Source organism: Triticum aestivum, chromosome 1A, assembly GCF_018294505.1.
Source record: "Triticum aestivum cultivar Chinese Spring chromosome 1A, IWGSC CS RefSeq v2.1, whole genome shotgun sequence".
NCBI lineage: Eukaryota > Viridiplantae > Streptophyta > Magnoliopsida > Poales > Poaceae > Triticum > Triticum aestivum.
The window spans coordinates 429,363,820-429,371,345 of record NC_057794.1 but is presented as its reverse complement, the minus strand read 5'-3'; the positions used below and the strand labels follow the sequence as shown (position 1 = coordinate 429,371,345).

The window sequence follows — 7,526 nt, the reverse complement described above, 5'->3', positions numbered from 1 at the left end:
CTTGACGCATAATCTCCTTCATCTCCTCTGGATTGGTACGGTATGGTGCACGGTTGGGTAGCGAAGCACCGGGAATTAAGTCAATTTGATGCTCAATCCCTCGAATAGGTGGTAATCCCGGTGGCACGTCTTGTGGAAAGACATCAGCGAACTCCTGCAAAATGTTAGTGACAGCAGGGGGCAAAGAGGAAGGCACGTCCTTGAATGAAAATAATGCCTCTTTACACATAAAAGCATAGCAAACAGATTTGCTAAAATCTAGCTCATCAATATCAGATTTGGTGGCAAGTAAACATGCACTTTTCAATTTAATTTCAGAAACAACAGTAGATGACTTATTATTAGGCTTCATTTGGTGCTCAAATTCTTTTGCCACAATCTGATTTTCACTATTATTTGTCTCCTGTTTTGCTTTATTAGCTCTATTAATATCATCTTTCAAAATGGAATCAGGAGTCATAGGAAGCAAAGTAATATTTTTATCGTTATAAACAAGAGTATACTGATTGTTTCTACCATGGTGTACAAATTTTTTATCAAATTGTCATGGTCTACCAAGTAATAAGGAACATGCTTGCATAGGTACCACATCACAATCACTACACCACGAACCCCTCTATAGCTACGCATACCTTCCAACGAAATAGGCATGTGTTGCTGGGATTGCAGCTCCCACTTCCCACGACTATTAATAACTCCCTACGACAATTAAGGAAATATCATTTTTCGAAAATAAAAAGTAAGGGAAACAACCCACTTCCTCCCGATAGGTAGGACACCGCACACGTAGCCGCTGCCTACCTTCGTTCTATCGTGTGATCCCTAATCCGGATTCCAACAGATCGTCTCCGTCCTCCACACTCGGCCGCCTCAACTGCGTCCCGTGATCCCGATGTGGTCTCCAACCCCGCACCCGCCCCACCCACCAAACGCCAACCCTGCGGCATCGGAGGAGCGTGACGATGTCGACCGCCAGCGGCGGTGCAAGCCGGCGACTTGCCGGACCAGATGGTGAGGAACCTTCTGGAGAAGGAGAGTCTTCATCGGAGGCAAGACCACCTGCAGCTCCTTCACCTCCATGCTCGTAGCCGTCGTCCGCTTGTTCGTGCTTGTCCATCGATTCCGCCAGTACCACATCCTCGCCAAGGACTTCTCCAACCTCAACGCCATGGTAATTTTGTATTTTCTCCCCTCTCTCTTTGCTTCCTGCCGGTTCACTCGATCGGCCCAGGTTGTTGGTATTTGCGAGACAGGCAGAATCTCGTGATGGCTATTAGAAATTTAGAATGGAGACTTCCAATTCTGGGTGTTTTTGTAGGTATGCGGTACTACTTTCTGATATGTGGCTGGTTGATGGAACCTGTATATTCCCAATCCTTTGGAATAGAGATTCTAGTTGTGCTTAGTAATGGATTTCATATTATACCTTGGAAGGTGACAACGGAAGATAAGGTCTGTGATTTGTACGTTCTGCTAATGACCGACTTTCAGTAAAAATTAAGGTGTCTGCCTTGTAGAAAAAATTACCAATCGTCTAGCAGTTTCCTTTAAGTATTATAGTATTCCTGATCCACCGTTGTGGTTGTTGGCTTGCACCTTTGTGTATGTACACGCTAACGGCCGGCTGGTCGCAGCTAATTACTCATTAGCCAATATGTTAATGAACTATCACGAAATTAGAGAATCCCAAAGCAAGCAGGCAATAGCCCATGTACGATCGTGGCTGGCTTATTTTGATGGATGAATCGATCAAATCGTGACCTGTGTATGTGCATGTTCTGCACTTTCACCGGCTGGATGTAGTAATTTTGGTTCAGATTTGATTGTCGCCGTCATACTAGAGCATAGTAGCAGCTGGTGCTAGCAGCCGAACGCATGAGCACTTGGTGCAGCGCCGCAACATTCGTCTTCACAACAGTGTGTTCGCTGCGCGCCATCTTCCATGACGCATTGATCCTCGGAGTCTTTGAACTTGGCATCACAACTCATGTAAGTCAACCTTAAACTTAAGGTATATAATTACAACTTAATATTGTTGTTAGAAATTTTGAAGATTGCTGGTCAGTGTTTTTGTTGGATCAACATAAATGTGCTTGCAAGTGCTTATGAAATGAATCCATCATTGTTTACAGGACAAAAAATTCTTACATATTCATCTTTGGGAAAAAGTTCAGGGCATATATAGCGGGTTACTTCTGTAGAAGGAGGTACGACTGCATGAATAATGTTGGCTTGTAAAGCTGTAGTTTATTTAAGTGACATCATCTGCAGTGTAACTAAAAAAATTGAAAAGATTTTGTATTCACTCAGATATATTACTATTGTTGTTAATCATATATATAAAAATCAAAATCACTAGAAAACACACTTGTTAACATTTAATACAGCCATCTGATATAGCTTTGTGCGAATTATTTTCTATCAACTTCAAGTATTTCTGGAATTTTTTCAATCTCTGCATTTATATATGCACTGTTTTGGTAACTACAGATCTGTGTTTGAAATGAAGCATGCTCTATTTGTCGGCGCACATATTTTCTGGGCATTTACCTCACTGTATCTTCATTATATTCTTTGTAAGGTGTTTATTAATTTAATTAACATATGAATGGTCTGTTCATAAGGCTCTCTTTTCTCTGTATACAGAGTTGAGTGCTATGGCCGGGTCTGTAAAAAGTGGTCAAATTATGATATATCAAAGCCCTTCACACGTGATGACGTATGTTGGATGATGGAATGATTATTCTGTTCAGTGCTTGCTTTGACTTGGGTGTTCAGAGAAGTAAAACTTCAACTATCATGTTTAGTGAAGCAACATATTGTATCTGAAGTGAAACTTTCTGTTTGATACGGAGATATGAGCATCAAACTAACATCCATCTAAAGATAAGGTATGCTCATTTCTCTACTGATTGGAATTCAACATGGTTGAGCAACAATCTATTATTGATCATTCCTTTTGCAATATGAATGCTCATTTTAGTTCCTGCTTAGCTTTAGGAAATCTAAACAAGAGTGTTGCTCTTGCTACACTCAAAAGTACCGATCTAGAATATAAAACAAAAAATGTGGGTGTTGAACTTGTTAATTTATTCTTGGTTGATACAACCACTAAAACAAAACTATTGATCATATAGCAAGATGAACTATCACATGGCCTTCAAGCTTCGTATGTTGCTCTTTGTTTGAATTTTACTGCCTTAGTAACTTGATTTTATTTGATGGCACCTTGTTTTTCTCATTTCTTTGTTGTTGTAGATTGCCAAGATAAATCGATGATCCATGGCTCAGAAGTTGATTGCAAGATCGAGAAGGTGGCTACTACTAGATAGTTTTAGATTAGGTTATTAGAATGTCATTTAGGTCAATGTTTCAAACATTATGTTTTAGATGGCTGACATGTTTATTGCAAGGTTGAGAATCAGACTACTACTAGGTAGTTTCACATACTGTAGTCTTTGTATCATGTTCTTTGTAAAGCAACCAAGTTGATTAATATATGTGACCTTTCTAATTATTATGTTTGTCTCTCCTATACACTATCATCATTGATATAATAATTTAGAATTTTGTTATACAAAATACATTAATTGTCCAAGCTATGCGACGATGCTTCTAGGAATTGTAAGGATCTTTTTTGGGCAGCCACCAACGCATACAGAGTGTTGTTATGCTCTAGCTCTATACGTTGCTCCCTTACAACACATATTCATGCTGGTTACCAACGAACTTATATATGTTGTTGTAGACCTTTGCAACGCCACCAACGGCAACAGATATAAATCCGTTGGTGTAGACCTTAGCAACGCTTAAATGGGCATTGGACAACACATCGATGCGTTGCTGAAGGGGGGTTCTTGTTGTAGTGAATCAACATAATCAGCATATGTAGAGATACTAAAATGCACACGAACAATACGTGTTACCTTAACCTTGCCGCTGTTGTTGAACCATTGGATGTAGTAAGGATGTGGATGTGGTCTTGTGGTGAGAGATAGCTTCTCCACCATCTCCATGCTAGCCAAGTTGTTGCAACTCCCTCCATCTATGATCACGCGAACAGAACGTTCCTTCACAACTCCCTTGGTATGGAACAAATTATGCCTCTGATTTTGCTCAGCTTGTGTAACCTGCACACTCAAAACACATTGAGCAACTAAACATTCATACCTGTCAGCATCTTCAGGAGCCATATATTGCGTCTCATGATCAGAATCGTCTCCACCGTGTTCGTCACGTGTAATAAAAGCCAAAGTCTCCTTATGATAGTCACTAGCGGACTCATACCCACCATCCTCAGTAACAATCATCACACGCTTAGATGTGCATTCTCTCGCATAATGACCTCCACCCTTGCAACGTCGACAAATAATATCATGTGTTTGCCCTGTTGATGCCATGGATGAAGAAGAGCTCTTTGCAGGCCCAGAAGGTGTGCTCTTGGCAGATAGTGGTGATTGTGCCTGCTTTATTGTATCACAGTTGGAGGTGGCAGACGACGGAGGTGCCGGTGTAGCAGAACGTGTGGAAGTAGATGATGCACGTGGTGTCCAGGATGAAGGTCGACCTGCAGAAAAGTTAGTACGCGCCAATGCCTATCGATCCTGCACTTCACGTTCAGCTTTACAAGCAAGATGGAATAAACGAGTGATATTAGTATACTCCTTATACTCTAGAATGGTCTGAATCTCTCTATTTAATCCACCCATAAAACGTGCAAGCATAGCTTCATTCTCCTCAACAATACCACATCTAATCATGCCAGTTTGCAATTCCTGATAATATTCCTCTACAGAATTTTTTCCTTGTCTTAATCGCTACAATTTTTGAAGTAATTCACGTTGATAATATGGTGGAACCCAACGAGTACGCATAGCAGTTTTCAAAGCAGCCCAAGTAGCTGGAATAGGATATAATCTACAATGCTCAGACCACCAAACACATGCAAAACTAGTGAATGCACAAACAGCAGCAGGAACACGTCTCTCCTCGGGATATTGTAAACATGTAAATCGTTGTTCAGTTTCTAACTCCCAAGTAAGATATATATCAGGAACATATCTACCCTCAAATGGTGGAATATTCAATTTTAGTTTAGGGAGATGGTCATGATCTCGTACCTGAGGGTGAGCCCTACCATTGCCAGTATTTGCATGTGGACGACCTGGTGGTTGCTGTGCTGGTGGTGGCACGTAGTTCTGATTTTGATCAACCTCATCCTCGTAATCTCCCACATAATCATCCTCCTCCACATCAGCAGTAGGAGCCACAAAAGTATCAACAGCAACACCAGCAGTTTGGCCCGGCTGAAGAGGAACACGGCTCGCTCGGCGGAGGGTTGTTTCCCGACGTGGAGATAGTCGGTGTTGTTGCTGTTGTTGCAGAGGTGCGGCAGGAGCAACCGGTGGTGGTGGTGGAAAACACGAAAGCAATTCAGCAAACTTGTTATCGAGCTTTGTTTCAAATGTCTTCTCCATGCCATCTATCTTCTCCATGGCCTTTTCAAATCTGTTTAGCACATCTTGCACCTGTCCACTCATCATTTGCTGAAACTTATCATGAAGCTCCTTGTTCGTCAAGTTCTCCCAGTCAGTCTCGTCGGCTTGTGATCCTGGCATGGTTAGCAGCAATAGAAACACACAAGAATATGATCCTACAGACTACTAACAAGTAGTGGTGGTGGCGGGTGTCACAAATCCGTCAAGCAAATCTTAAATTCTTACCAGTTCTTACCCAGCAGCAGGCGGTGATCGGCAACCGTTGTAGTTAAAACTCTCAAAAGCATGGATAGAGCGATTGCCAGGGAGAGTCAAACGCACGACTTAGATGTATGTGGAGCTGGGAAGGCTTATAGTATGGTAGCAAAAAGGGTCAGCAATAATCAATTCAGAGATGCAAAGTTGAATAAACGCTCAACGACGGTACTGTGCTGGTCCTAGGCTAGACCGTGCTAGAGACGCGAGCCTAGAACACTAACAAAATCACGGCGCTGCACGTAAACAAGAGAAAAGCACACTCTGGAAAAAAAATCGCTCTTTTTTTTGCGCTCCTCTTTTTTTTTGCAAAAAATCACTATAATGGAGAGTGTCTCAAAACTCCTCCCTCGTCAAACTGATAGGATGGGCACGAAAAAAAATCGGCTTTTTTTTCCGGAAATCAGGGCAGCGACGACGAAAAAGTGCGACAAAAAATCACTATGATGGCACGTGGCTCAAAAGACTCAAAAAAGCCTAAAAATAGGATAGGGAAAAAATATTTTTGGTTGCCGAAATTTTGGCCTAAAAACTGCCCGGGGGTCTCCAGACTTCTTTTTCCCGAGACTTGCGCAGGCAAGGAAACACGAATAAGAATTTAGATTGATCTCAAAAACAAACCTAATATGAGAAGAACTCAGATTGGTGGTGGATATATGGTTGTGGTATATGGCAGCGGTGGTGGTATATTGTAGCAGTGGTGGTATATGGATACAGATTGGTGGTGGTATATGGATACGGATTGGTGGTGGTATATGGATACGGATTCAGAGCGGTGGCGGATAAGCAATGGTGGTAGATGGCAAGGCGATGATGATGGTGCGGCGGCAGCGTGACAACTTATGACCAGAACTCGAAAATCTAAAAGACTAGACTCTAAGACCAGCAACTTGACACGAGATGCAACCGCAAATTCAACAAAGCAAAAACCCTTAAAAAGAGTATGCGAAGGCTCAGATTGGTTCGGATATGATGAAGTAACCCTAATTTTTTTGTGGCTTTTTCGTGGACTGTAGGTATGAAGAACAGACTCGATCTAATCTACGAAAACTGTAAAATCTCACCGAACAACCTGGAAATCTGATACCACTTGATAGAGGCAAAGGTGTCCCGATATTTCGATGAGATGGTGGCTATCATTTCTGTGGGAGTCGACCTTGACGATCCGACTACGAACGTGCGAGACGTCGCGCCTTAGCAATCGCTAAACCAACTTCCGAGGGGTTATTGACCACGCCGGAGCACGATCAACCTGACCACGAGGGTCTGTTTCCTGCAAGCAAACGAAGAACAAGCAAGAAACTGAGATTGCAATCTGGATATTGCGAATATAGGATGAAAACTTTATTGATCAAGGTGGGGTTCTGTGACGTCTTGGTCTGATCCTTGGACACAAACGAAGTACGAGAAGTTGCAGCTATGGCGAACTTTTAATCTAAACAAAACCCAAAGTCTAAACGACGCCCTAAGGGCTGTATATATGGAGGAAGAGGGGGGGGTGAATTTCGTGGCCCTTGAGGGTGGGGTCCGAAACCAACCCCAACTCTTGTTTCCCCACACATACGGACTCTAAAAATAGCCTATACTTAAGTATTTCGAAATTACATGGGCCTGGCCCAATAATAAGGTGACGCAGCACCTAAAATAGCCTATGGACGAATATTATGAAGTGGCATCTTGTATATTTCGTCCAAGGCTTCATGCACTCCTATGGTGGCTTCAAAGTCCTGAAATCATCACTTGTAACTCTGTTCTTGATCCCGTTGCGCATGC

General features: G+C 42.2%; 1 long non-coding RNA gene across 1 annotated transcript; it reads left to right on the top strand.

Moving 5' to 3' along the window:
• The first annotated feature begins 716 nt into the window (after nt 1-716).
• LOC123054041 (uncharacterized) lies at nt 717-3,514 on the top strand. The gene is made up of 4 exons (XR_006426036.1): nt 717-1,989; nt 2,133-2,207; nt 2,647-2,891; nt 3,259-3,514. It is a non-coding gene; the product is annotated as an uncharacterized lncRNA (long non-coding RNA).
• Nucleotides 3,515-7,526: the final 4,012 nt, after the last annotated feature.